Source organism: Haliotis rubra, unplaced genomic scaffold (genome assembly GCF_003918875.1).
Source record: "Haliotis rubra isolate DU_JTF1 unplaced genomic scaffold, ASM391887v1 Scf1370, whole genome shotgun sequence".
Classification (NCBI taxonomy): Eukaryota; Metazoa; Mollusca; class Gastropoda; order Lepetellida; family Haliotidae; genus Haliotis; species Haliotis rubra.
The window spans coordinates 168925-183476 of record NW_025765304.1 but is presented as its reverse complement, the minus strand read 5'-3'; positions in this window follow the sequence as shown (position 1 = coordinate 183476).

Sequence of the window (14552 nt, the reverse complement as noted above, 5' to 3'; positions counted from 1 at the left end):
TTTGACAAACGATGTTTTACCTGACCCTGTAGGGCCTGCAATTAACATGGTAAAGGGATGACGTAACGTGAGTGGGGTGACCATGGCCTCCACCAGGTCTGAGTCTAACACTGTCCCTGATAGTGTCCCTGACATACTGACACATCGCCTTACCACCCTGCGGGTTGCACCGGAAATGACCTCTAAGAGCTAAGATCCCTGAAGATATAGAAGACACAACCCTTTGAAAATGGAATTCACATTTTATTGAGGAACAACATCAACATGGCAAACAGATCAACAATAATAATGATGCATTAACAGATCAACAACAACAGGTCATCCACAGATCACCACCAGTTCAGGTGATCATTGGGATTGCAAGTCGAACACCGTAAAAGTCCATTTGACCGGGATGAAAATGGTTTTCATCGTTAAACATGGGAATGTCGGCAAAGTCTCTGGCTCCTCCTCTGAGCCGCCACTGAAGCCATCACCAGATCCGTCTCTGGAGCCGCCACTGAAGTCATCACCAGATCTGTCTCTGGAGCCGTCACTGAAGTCGTCTCTGGAGCCCTCTCTGCTCTCACTCTCTGCTCTGCCCTTGTCTGCTCTGCTTCCATGGTGATAGCCATCGGGAGTAGATCATACAAGTCTTGCAGATCTGGAGGTAACTCTCCCCCTCTGATAGCCCCAGGACTGATCCCTTGACCTTCTCGCTCTCCCACAAGTCAGTCATCTCCAACTGTTTCTTCTGGAGTCTGGGGTGCTTTGAGACTCTTAGGCTTGGGGGTGCCTTCTTGTGAGTGTCTTGGGAGGGACGTCTTCTTGGTGACTGTCTTGGTGGGGCCTCCTCCTTCTTCTTCTGTTTCTTTGGAGAAGTCGTGGCCAGGGTCCCCTGGGGAGGTGACGTCATCTTGGTGGGTGCCTTGGGAAGGGCGGGTGGAGACCTTCTTCTTCTTCTTCTTTGGAGAAGTCTTGGCAGGCGTGGTCTTGGGAGGTATTCTTTTCGAGGCACGGGCTTGGCGTCCATGTCGGTGACCTCTGGATCATTGGAGAACAAAGGTAGAGTGCAGGTGGCATATCGAAGATCATAGCTGGGTGGGTGAGGCCAGAGTTTCACCTGGAGTTTGGCCAACAGCTTGCTGTACAGCACACCATGGTCATAGGTCATAGGACGTCCATTCCTCAACTTGAACACGATGTGGAACAGCTTGTTGAGGAAGGTTTCCCTGCATTTTCCTTGGCATAAGCATCGCTGATACCGATGAGGATCAAGCGAGGACACGATCTGTTGGCGCTGTCGGAGAGGATACGCAAGTGGTCTTGGTGATACGCCATCCAGTAATAGTCTTCCTCAGTCAACTCACAGAAGCGACCCATCATGCCATACAGTGTTTCTCTTTTCGCTGAATATCTGCCAGCTTGCGGATGATCGACGGCAACTTTTGTTCCATCACACGCAGCCGGTCCTGGAGATCCATGTAGTTGGTCTTGTATAACTGGCTTTGAGTCATCATGGTGTTGTGGAGATGGGCCATGTCAGAAGCGAGGTCCTTTGCCTCGCGGCCAAGTTGACGAAGGAAGAAGGAGGTTGCCTGGAGATGCCATCTTCAACGACTGAACTGATGCAACTGATGACCCGCCTCGATCGATCCTGCGTTTTTATAGGCAGCACCAGCAGCGCTGAGCTATGACGCCACTTCAAAATGACGCCACTTCAAATGGCGCCACGATCGTGTTGTTTCTGGATGGCCTCTTGCACGGCTTTTCTGAACTGTTCTATAAAGTGTCTCTCTTCTAGATAGGTGGCAAGCACAAAGAGCAGCGTGAACAGCATGATGACGAATCACGATGGGGTCAGAGTCTTTTTATAGAGATACACAGGATGACGTCACGTGGCGCGTGCATGGATGACGTCACGTGGCTCGTGCATGAATGACGTCATTGGAGTTGACCCATGGATGACGCCACTCACAACAACAACAGCGTGTCACGAAGATGCATGAGCTTTTTCCCAACTTGTTTTTCCCCGACCATGTCCAGGGTTTGTCAATATTCGGATGAGATACACCCATTCCTATTCCCCATCGTTGATCGTAGGGGCTAGCTTCAGCTAACGACTTTGGGTAGGATTGAATCAATCTCTGTTTCAAGTCCTTGTTCTGGGAAAATTTAGCCGTGATCGCCTTGGTCATCACTTCCAGACTGACCGTGTCCCACACTGTTTGAGTGAAACCTTTCACACATCGCCCCAGACGTTTTGCTTTGCTGGAACAGCCTCGCAGAATACGCGTCGCCGCACTGTCGCCATCTCCAAAGTACATGGCTCTAGAGTACATGTAACACTGTTCAACACAATTAAATGTAACACCATCCAAGGTAAACACAGCTGGATGAAAGTTGCTGAACGGTGACTGGATTCCATAGAAGAATAGCCAGGGGAGTGTCACTTGTGACTGTGCCTTGTCCGTGGGAGTCTTGAGACCCAGCAAGGTCATGGCTTCTGTTTCTCCACATTCCTCCAAAGCTTTGCAGAAGAGGGAGTAAGCTTGGGGTCCACGTCGGGGAAGCATGTCTAACAATTCTCTGACACGGTCAAAGGAGGTCCGAGGTTTTTCGATAATCTCTGCCTTCATGAGGATGGTCAGGACTTTAAACGCCATCAGTTTGTCGACTACTGCTTCGACTCTGCTTGATAGCGAGCACGAGACCACAACGATTCTCCCTAAGCCTATCGCAGTGAACGGATTCCATCCTTCTTTTTCTTAGACAACAGAATCTGTAATGACTCTGACAGAAACGTCTCTTTATATATACACACAGGGTCGTGATGACGTCATAGGGTGTGTGACGTCAACGTGACCGTGGTCTCCACCAGGTCTGAGTCTAAGAACAGGGTACAACAGGATTGAGGGTGACCATGGACTCCACCAGGTCTGGCCCTGAAGAGAGAGACGACATAACACAAGAGTACAATACAATTACAATTTATTGAATGATAGAACAACAAATGAACAAGGCAATCACATTTTATGGGTTAAACATCAATACATCAGAGCATGTCTACATCAAAGTCCATGGAGGGATGGGTTCACTCTTTATAGCCATAGGGGAGAGTTTCCCTGGGGACGCCTTTGGGGTCGTACTGCACTCGGCGTTTGGTGTAGACCAAGCGATAAGTTTTGGTGGTGTCCTTGGACAACAACACGTTGCCCTGACAAAGTCCTCCGCTGAATGATGCGTGTGGAGTAATGGACCGTGATGTTGGCTTGATCCTCTGACAGACGAGGTTCTTCATGCTGTCAAAGTGGACATGTTGATCTCGCCCTGTGATTTAAAAGTAAATCCCGGACCTTGCTGATGCCCACACTGCCGTCAGATTGAGGATGGCGCAGCTTGTAGCCATAATTTTGGGTCCTGCCGAGACAAAGGTTTGAATGCTGTTGCCCCTCCCAGTTCATCAGTCAGCTCTCCCAAGGTATCTCCCAGTGGTGGGTTGTAACTTCGTGGACGGTGAATGTAAAATGATACTGTCCGTGATCAAAATAGAGGACACGTCGATCCAACGGTTGCAAATAAGAATACAACTTGAGACGGCTTGTGCTGTCACCCAGGCTGCAATGGCCACATTGTGGGCTGGATGAGGGTCGTGAAAGTCTGCCTGAGGTTCATGAGTGACACAGATGAGGTCTTCATTGATGATGTTAATGTCTTCACCACACGGCCCATCCCCGAGGAGGGCAAAGTACCTCTCAGGGGAACTGATATATTCCGCCTTGCCAAATCCAACGCGTTGACCAAACTTGCCCCAGTGGTTGTTCAGGCAGGCCTTGGCTAAGGCACGTAGTCCTGGGTTTTTGTGAATGCGAGCAGGATCCAAGGTGACTCCCTCTTTCTGCTGTATCTCGTGGATGTAGGCATTTGGGTCTGGACAACCTTCGGGTAGCCACTGGCCTCTTGTTTGATCTTGAAGAAATTGTTGACATACTTGGCAAACAGTCCTCCCTCTTGGGTGTCAGGGTCGTAGGTGGCAAGCGTGTCAAAGTGCCAAGCCTCAAAGATGTGAAGCACTTGATAGCCGCACTTTTCAACAGCAAACTGAAGTTCTTTGCTGACGTAGGTACCGATCCATGCCCGGTCTTCATCCCCGTGGGGCAGGAGCATCCAACTGCTCTTCAGCACACGTGCGGCACAGCGAAAGAGCAGTTTGCCTTGACACTTGTAAGGAAGAACAGGATGATAGAGGTCGGTGGGTGGCAAGACTCGACACTGATCAGGCCGCGGAGCTCAAACAAGTCAGACACGGGAGGATGATCTTTGATCTCGGGTGTCCCACGGAAAAGTCCCATACTTGCAGATGTAAGGGTACAGCGAGCAAACGTCCACATATTTGATTTCTTCATCTTCTTTGCTTTCAGAGTACAGTTTGGTGGCGTTGGTACGACCTCCAAAGAAAGCATCTCTAGGATTCAACGGGTCAGGCATGTAGGCATGGGGTCCTTGCAGGGTAGTCAGGAAGGCTCTCAGATCACCGTTGTCTTTCTGTTGTTTCAGAAAATCACATTCCCAGAGGGTCACCACTTGGCCGATGTCGGATGTTGGCGTAACACACCCAGTCGGTACATGGTATGATGGTATCGTTCCCAAGGGTGGTACCCAAGCTAGTATGGCGTTCACATCGGTCCGTCTTGTAACAGCGAAAGTACAACCATGCCAGAAACAGCCCAAGTATTCGCATTACGGTGCGTGTCTTGGCGTCGTAGCCATCTGCCATGTAACGACTTCTGTCAGCACAGTCAAAGCCTACTTCTCCACCATTCCGAGCATGTTGGATGTGAACCCCAGGGTGTTGATGCATGACCCAGTTGAGCCAGTGGAGACACTGAAGCGAGTAGCGACGCTGGGGACGATAACCTTGAGTAGGTAGGATGGCGATGGTGCGGGTTCCAAAACTGTTTTCGAAGGTGAGCATGCAAGCCATGGGTAGCGTCACTGCTTCATAGAAAGGGTCCACGTTGTTCTGTTGGATGAATATGTTGCGGAATGCAGCACAACCTCGACGCAAAATGTCCACATCACTCTGACAGTAAGTCAACAATTCTTCATCCAGATCAAAGACAGTCCCTTCAGCCACTCGTGCATCGTACCAGGCCAAGAAAGCTTTGCGTTCGGCAGAAAACATGCTGTCAGGATCGTAAGTAGACACGGGAGGATAAGGACCCACATAGCCTTGGTGAGCTTCGTGTTGAAGAAGTGAGGAAAGTAGCCTTTCTTGAGTTCCGTCAAGGCAAACGTTTTTGGAAACTGCTTCAGAGCCATCGTGAGGAAGTTGAGGGAATCCTTGAAAACCAGACGTCCCACGGTCATCTGCAAGATGTGATTCCCACGAAGTGTGACCTGGGGTGCTTTCACGAGATGTTGATGGAAGTACTGTTGGAGCAAGTGTCCATCATACCCACGGTAGTTGTGAGCAATGACCAACACGCCAGCCATCATCGAGGGTAGGGAAATGTCATCTTCGTCATGCCTTGTTCTTTGTCGTCGTTGTCTTGTTCTACATCATCATCATCATCGGGTTCTGGTGATACCAGTTTGGGTTGTTTGGAGGCACGGCCTGACGACTGCTGCTGGGATGCCTTACGTTTCTTCTTCTGCTTCTCTTCTTTCCACCAGGGACATCAACCAGTCGCCCATGTCCTTCAAGGTCGTCGATCCTCGAAACACTTTGATGCGGCTAGGCCCTTCTCCTTCCTTACGCCAGGGCACTTGTCACACAACTGATCCGAAGCCTCGGAAATACATTTTCCACATCCTAGATGCACCACACACAAGTTGGGAACATGAGTCCCTTGATCTTGGGTACATTCAAAGTCGTAGAAGATGAACTGACGCTGTTGCCGTTCTTTGTCTTCATCCATTTTTTCACCGTCTTCATTTAGTTTTCGGTGGTTCGATGACGGACATGTAACACTGGTGGTTGGGTTTCAAGGGTTCTTTGCAGATCTTGCAGTCCCAATTCGTGCCACACTGGTGGTTGACCATGCCCTGGATTTTTCTCACGTTGACTTTGGCATAGCAACGATGACAGGTGTGGATGGTGGAGCAGGTGCTGGGATGCTTGGCGGAGGCCGATCCGATGGCTGAAAGCAGTATGAGTTTTGAACCATCCGCCACATTGGAGACAGGAGAGTCCTCCCCTGACCACGTCGCCACAGTATCCAAGACATTGGCACCAGTAACATCGAAAAGTCTCGGGTGCAGCGATGATCTTCAGCGTGGGCATAGCCTTGGTCACACGTTTCACAATAGTAGGGATACCCTGTGAAAGCAGGCATGGAGGTAATGACATCGTAATGGTGATGGTGATGATACAAGTGAAGGGATCTTGGTGGGTTGAGGCACTTCACTCTTGTACAGGAGGCGATTCATCACCTCTTGGGAGTAGACTTTGAGCTGATAGTAAGGGGCCAAACGTTGACTGAACAGTTCCCCGCGTCATGTCCTGTACAAGGACCTTCGGGGATCTTGAGTTGGCGACACAAGCCCTTGGCAGCCTTCAGTTGAACGGGGCTGCGACTATCATGTAGCCGCTTCCATTCCTTGGTCCATTCCTTGGTCACAGGTTCGCGTTGGTGGGCGTGGTGACTGGCCACGACCAGGGCACGGGCAAAGCAGAGCTGATCCTCATTCTTGATTTGAACGATGCATTGTTTCTTTTCCAGGAAAGCGCTTAAGCCAACGAGGTGTGTTGCCCGGCCGTTCCCTCACCGATACGATCAGGATCCTCTACATGTAATAAGAAAATGTCCATGGTGTCATCGATATGTAAGTCGTGGTTGCTTTGTTGTACTTTTTCCACTTCGCCCCATGATGTGTTCCCCTGGAGGTCACCCATCCGCCGAAACGTGATTCGAATGTCTGTATCCAGGGCGGGTGTTCCAGGGCCAATCCACGCGACACCATCCTGGCCACCCACATCGCTCTCTCAAATCTGCTAACACGGGCATCAAACTGTTCTCTGAGAACGACGGAAGGTCTTCAGGCTGTTGACGCTGCAGCCAAACAGGGTTGAACTTCAGGTGGTAGCGCTGGGTACCAGTCCGAATTTCTTGGTGGTTTTGAGGCTCGTCCGCTCCAACTGGTAGGGCACAGAAGCGCCTCTTCAAGTTCATCTTCGTTCATTCGTGGTGACGACATGGTGAGAACTGGTCAGAGCCACGCTGAGCCTGGTTTATATACATCACGCCACCCTATGACGTCACAATAGGTCGTGCCAGTGCGCACTATGAGCTCATGTGTTATTTATAGGAATGATGTCATACCCCATGACGTCACACTAGCCTGTTGAGTCAGGAGGAGAGTGGTGCGAACCGGATGCAGCCGTGCGAACCAGATGCGTCAAAGTGACGTCATCAACCCACAGCTATATAAATTCGAGGTTTTCCAGCTCTCCTCATCAGTTGCTCACTGAAACTGGAAGCATGCAGTCGTCTCCCGCCTCCGCCTCCGCCTCCTTCCGTTGCCGCCTGTGCGAAACAGATGACCACAGTTATCTACACTGTCCCAAGGTGACCTGTGCCGAGTGTGGTGCTCAAGGTCATCGCTATTACGTATGTCCCAAGAAGACCAAGGACAACAACAAGCACGAAAACAACACCTGCTACAACTGTGGAAAAAACGAAGGTCATCTCAGTTACGCCTGTCCACATCCCTGTCGTCACTGTGGTGAAGAGGACCATAAGAGTATGAACTGCTCTAACAAGGGCCAGAAACGTCCGGCATCCGCCCACCAGCCAAGTGAACCGCCAAAGAAAGTGAGTAAACGTGAAAGCCATCATTTACTGGCTCTACTCCATGACAAGGTCCTCCTCGTTCAAGATCGCATAGACACCATGTACTCTCTACTTCAACGCATCTTGGAGTTTGTCGAACCCATGGACGATTCCAGTAGCAGTGCCTCCAGTGCACCACCATCACCACGATAGATACCACGGTGATCTCTCACCCACTCATACCAACGGCCCTTTTTCAGGGCCACCCACCTGACTCGAAAGAATGCTACATCCAATGTTGTTTTAACCACACCACACACACACACACACACACTACCACTTGTCTAGCCACGCCATCGTGTCCGCCTCACCCCCTCTCTCCCTCCTTCCCTCTCCTTTTCCTCTCCTTCCCTTCCCTTCCCTCTCCGTCCCGTCCCGTCCGCCGCTCGTCCGTTCCGCCATCTTGAAAGGCGTCTACGCTCGCGAGATCCCGCGAGAGTCCACGAGATCCCGCGAGATCTCACGCGATCCCACCGGATGGGACGCCATCTTGAAACGCGTCCGCCATCTTGGCCCGGAGGTGACGTCATCGTCATGCGCACGCACCCACCGGAACCGGTCGTGACGTCATCGCGATGCGTGCGCACCCGCCGGAACCGGAAGCACCGGAACCGGAACACGAGTGATCTCCCCCTGATGGCGGCACATCCGGTCCCCGTGGGTCGCCATCTTGATCCAAGATGGCGGCGCCCATGGGGACCGGATGTGCCGCCATCTTGAAAATCCCGCCAGGGAGACGTTACACACTACTTGCGTAGTGTAAGTTCATCCCATGCATTGTGTTTAGGGGTGGTGATAAACAGAAATGGTGGTGCGTTCATACGATCTCTGTCTTTGAAACGTTTGTTAACGCTTATACTTCCTATCCAAAGTGAAAGTTCAGGTTCCCGTGTATATTTAAGAGTATATTATACTACCTCAAAACTAAACTGTTAACAAATGCAGTTTAGCGAACTTAACCCAGCATTTCCGATTGTAATACAAGGGAGATAACACTAGGTGGAGGTATATTATTAGGCTGGTTTGTCTGTCGTAGAGCGCATGCACCTTACCGCTGCTGGGACTTTAGGTCACACAACACCAAATGTTTTCCCATAGACTTCTATAGTAAAGTTATATATTTTTTTTTAAAAATCATCCAGGCTGTCAACAGCCATTCCATGTACGTATGTGTACAGTCTGGACTTTAAACTACAGTACAAAATCCACAAATCCCGGCTAACTTATCGTGCTAATTTTCCCAGCACAGGAAGCTGAACACATCAACCCCATTTCTGCACCAAATGTCGCCTACATGAAAATGTCTGTACACACAATAAACATAAGTCGTGATGACAAAAATGACAGTACTAAATACTTAATATTATTATCGGTTTCTGTTGCTGGATGTAAGTGCTTTTAAAAACCATAAAAAATCGTACACTATTTCATCCAACCACAGCTCTCACATGTCTCTATCTCTTCAAATGTTTACATACGGTACTCGCTCAGGGCGAATGTCCTTCTAATTTAGTGTAGTGGAACCTTTAAGGACAGGGTACAGGTCTAGCTATGTCGTCTGCTGTCAACATATCCGTGAAGTCTGCTGTGACTATATCCGTGAAACTGTTAGGGAACGATACTGAAGACAACATTATTTTCACGGACCACCCTGTATACATGTGACCGTGACCGCATGTCTGTTTGCACGGGTTAAACCTGAACTTCAGTCACTGTCTTCCACAGTACGTATACGTTACACACACATGCCCCATTCATTCTTAAAGAGAGACACTAAACTGAAGATGAAGAAAACATTGTAAGTCTTTAATGCTTCATTAGGCTAACACCTTCATAGTATATCGCATGTTTACACCTTGTCAAACGATGATCCGTGAAGCATGAGGCCATGTTTACAATTTACGGAACTGAAAGTCTCTGAATGGCTTTGACATTACTTTACATTATATGATAACAAACCTGTGACAAATACAAAAGTAGTCCCCTTTGTCGTTTTGAGTGTCTGAAGTGTGTTTGGGGATGTTCAATACGTTCAACTACAGCGTTCAGACAAACTCTCTGCAACCCCAGAATCCGGAAAGTGTGTCAATATTTGGAAAAAGGTCCACGGAACAGTCCACGGATCAGTAATAAATAGCATTACAATGTTAAGGTGTTTCTAGTTTCGTTTGCAAGTGATTATAACAATAGATCCGCCGATTCAACAATCCGTTCTACCCTACATAACGTAGAGATATATCAGAGTTTGCCAGTTTATCTATCGTTGTGGAAGAGAGCGCACTTCGAGGTGCTGTGCTCATGGCAGGTCGAAGATGGAACAAGTTGGCAACCTTCAGAGGAATATGTCACAGCATGAAGAAGAAGCTGTGCTGCTGTGCCTGGCCAGGTTATCAGGTAGGTGTCTCCAACTGCCGCTCATATATACTTAATCTACCATGGTCCTACTTGCTTCCTTCCTTCCTTTCTCCCTACTCTCCTCTCTCCTTAGGGGCGGTGGGATAGTCCAGTGGTTAAAGCGTTGGCTCGTTACGCCGAAGACCCGGGTTCGATTCCCCACATGGGCACAATGTGTTAAGCCCATTTCTGGTGTCCCCTTCCGTGATATTGCTGGAATATTGCTAAAGCGGCGTAAAACTAAACTCAGTCTGTCAGTCCTCTCTCCTTAAGTCCTCTATCACATTAGCATCCTCAAATTGAGTTGATTCATTCATAATATTCATAGTAAAGAGTTGATGAATATGAATATGATATATTTGCGTAAATTACACAATTCGTTGTACTCGTCGTGTCATATGTTGAAGATGCTGTTTTTCCCTGTCCTCAGTTGGTGCCACCAGACGAGGACTGGGAGGACGAAGACCGCCTGACAGAAGATGAAAGAAGGTCGTGTGTGTCAGAGAGGACCCTGTTCCTGGTGTCTCAACATGTGGGCGGGGGTTTCCAGATGCTGGGTCTGAGACTGGGGCTTCCGTACGTCAGTGTGGAGAGGTGCACGCTGTCACAGTCATCGCCCCAGATGCAGATATTCGCCATGCTGAACACGTGGAGACAGCGGACGGGAAGACGGGCAACTGTTGAAGTCCTGGTTCAGGCCCTGTCTGACAGCATGTTGGTCTGCACGGTGGACATGCCTCATGTTTACAGGGTGATCCGTGAAATGTAACATTGTGTGTCACCATATACATCCACGTACAGCAAGCAGCTCTCTGGTACTCATGACATACTTAAATTTATTTCAAGTTCACTGCAGTTTTGCGAGATGTTGTTGAGAAGTATCAGTAATATTTCAGTAATGTCGATGTGTCCCTCCCATGATGTCTTGGACTCCGTGTAAGCGTGGGATATGTTATGAAGGTGTTCACCTAATAAAGTCTTACAATGTTCTGTTTTGTGTCTATTCTTTAAGTGAGTGAGTGAGCATGGTTTTAGGTCGCATTTATCAACACTCCAGCAATATCACGGTGGAGGACACCAGAAATGGGCTTCACATATTGTACCCATGTGGGGAATCGAGCCCCGCATTTCGAGCCAACACTATAACCAGGAGGCTAAACCATCGCCCTTTCTCTTTAAGAATGAATAAAGCATGTGGGTTTAACGCACTGTTGAAGACAGTAAATAAAGTTTAGGTTTAACCCGTACAAACAGATATGCAGTCACATGCCGCATGTACACAGGTTGATCCGTGAAATGTAACATTACTAGAGACAGACACTACCACATATGACTTCCTGAATGTATAATTACATGTATGAACGACAAGTTTCCTTAATGTTGACCTCATTTGTACGTTACTTTGGTGAGAAAGATTACCCAAATCATTACTTTCTTCGATTGTAAACAGTGTTCATCTATCCCTGCTATGATTCAAAACCTTTACACTTTGGTTTTGTGTATCCACTGGATGTTTGTGAATATATTTCCTGATAAAACTTAAGACTCCTGCCAGATGCACTTTTTCTTCATTTTTGTGTAACCGTTGTGGAGAGAATGATCCGTGCAAGGTAACGCAGCTAAAGACAGTGAATAAGTGCGGGTTCCCGCCCTGTCTGATAGCATGGCTGTGTTCACTGTAGACTGGCCTCATGTATACAGGTATATCAGATACACAGGGCTACTGAGAATCTGGATACCTAGAACATGATGATGTAGTGAATATGCCGTCATACTTCACGACCGGTTGTAATTACTCCATTGTTGTCATTCAACTGTTACAAAAGGAGCTTACAGTTGTTTTTTAATTCTGTAGTTAAGTAAGTGTAAACTTTCTTGTTATACATATTTTTTAGTAACTCTACTTTGAAATTTCGAAATGCGGATAACAACACTGTTATGAACGTTTCATTTTGAAGCAGCAGTCGTGGGCTTCTGGTAGACATTACAGACACAGTTGTGGACAGACACACCCACAGACCCCCCACCCCTCCGAATATAGAAATCACACACACGCACACGCTCACGCACAGCGCAGAGACTGGAACGCCATGTTGTATGGCCTATTTACGTACCATGAACACTGTTCATTGCTATTTGGCGGAATGGGAGGCTATCCGTGAAATGTAGCACACGTAACCAGGAAGCTGTTTAAGTCACACCAGTTTTCATTGTGACTGTGTATTAGAGACCGTTCGTCATGGTGAACATTATGACTCATTTGTCTGGAAGTCTACCCGTGAAGATCCGGGTTAGAATTGTTCTGTAGTAACCCATACTTGTCGTAAGATGCGACTAACAGGATCGGGTGATCAGTCTCGCTGACTTGGTTGACACGCCATCGTATCCCAAAGGAGTAGATCGATTCTCATGCTATTGACCCCTATATGTCTTTCTCCCACTCTCTGTTGCATCTGGTGCATTTACTCTGATACTCTATTTCAAAATGCTCTCTTGAGTAAATACAAGATTTGGTTTGTTTTTTATTTAACGCTAGTCTCAGCAATATTCCAGCTGTAGTTAATAAAGTCTGGACCAGACAAACCAGTGTTCAACAGGATGAGAATAGATCTACGCAATTCGGATTCGACTTCAAGTATCAGCCAAATAAGTGAGCCTCACCACCCGATCCCGTTAGTTTCCTCTTACGACAAACATGGATTACTGAAGACCAATTCTAACCCTGATCTTCACGGGGGGACAAGCATGCGTTACTGAAGATCAATTCTGACCCGGATCCACGTCTCCGGTAAACTTCATGTATTCTTTTCTAGTCAGGCAATATGTAAGTTAAGAAATTTCTTTAAATTGTAACAACCATATACATATAGTAAACAGCGTTAATGTCATCACTGTCTAAATCGATCCATTCGCGGTTTAGAAAAGAAAACTGAAATTACAATTTGCGGATTACAAAGCACGGACCCATTCAGTGTCAACGATACGGCGGGTGTATTTTAATGCGAATTTACTTGCGTCATATCAGATCAATGAGCAGTCTACGAAAATGTATTGGCTGTTCAAGTCACGTGATCATTTCAGTGGCAGTATAGATAACGCCTTGAGCGCGCATCGAGCACACAAAGTGGAACGTAACGCACCTGTTCAAGTGAGTCCCGGAGTCTGATCATGAAGGTAGGTGACTTTAGGCATCGTTCCACATTGACGTTAGCGACGCGACTATCAACCTCTATGAAAAAGTTAATCGGCTTAAGGTCAATTGATGATAGCACTGTTGATTACTTCCTTGACAGTATTTGGAAATTGAAGCATTTGATTGTGAGATAAGTACGTCTGGTACTACTCTATTTACTCTGGTTATAAATGTGTTGGTGTCTAGTTAAAAGAGTTTCTAATCAATTCTTTTCTTCACTGCACCTCTACAAAAAAATATAAAGCATGACGGGGTCCTATTTATAGATGGGAATTTCCAAGCGCTTGATCAATGGATATTTTTAACACATGGGATTTCCGGGACATGTTTGTGTTGCTACAATGAGAAGACTAGCGTTAAACAACCAATTGCATTTGAATTGTCAAGATCCTCAGTACTGACGATGCCTGAACCTTTGGGAATATATACTTAATACTTCCTTTAGGACTTTAGCATTGGAGAAAGATTTGGTTTGGTTATTGTTTAACGCCGCACTCAGCGATAGTCCTGCTATGAGCATCGATCTACGCAACTGGGATACGATGACGTGTGAAGTCGGTGAGCCTGGCCTCTCGATCCAGTTAGTCGCCTCTGAATACCAATTCTAACCCTGATTTTCATGAGTATTTATGAAATAGCTGGGCGAAGAGAAACTGGACTTTGGGAGAAATTAAGCTACAAGCAATGAGTGGAAGGTTAGATCCAGTGTGTAACTCAATAGGGTAACCAAAGGTTCTAGTAATAAAACTACTATCACTGTTATGTATACCCAGACAGTATATTGTTTTGCTCATAACATCAACCACCAGTTTGCCTACTCCAGACTGGTTAGAATAAGTGTAGTATTGCTGTCTGTGGCGTTGAAATCAAACAAATCAAAGTTATATGAGAAATCCGTGAAATGTAATAAATCCTACTAAATTTGACCATGCAGGTTGACAAACTGTACTATTGTACAGTATTAGTAACCATGGTAACCCTCATCTAGCTTTCCTGTAAACAACTTTGTAACTATGGTCCTTGCCATCATAACAGAATCGCAAAACGATGAAATTAATAACTGACGAAGACAGCTGCATGTGACCCAATACTTCAACAGTGAAACAAGTTATTCCGGCAATGAATGTTACCTACAGCAGCCATTAAACGTG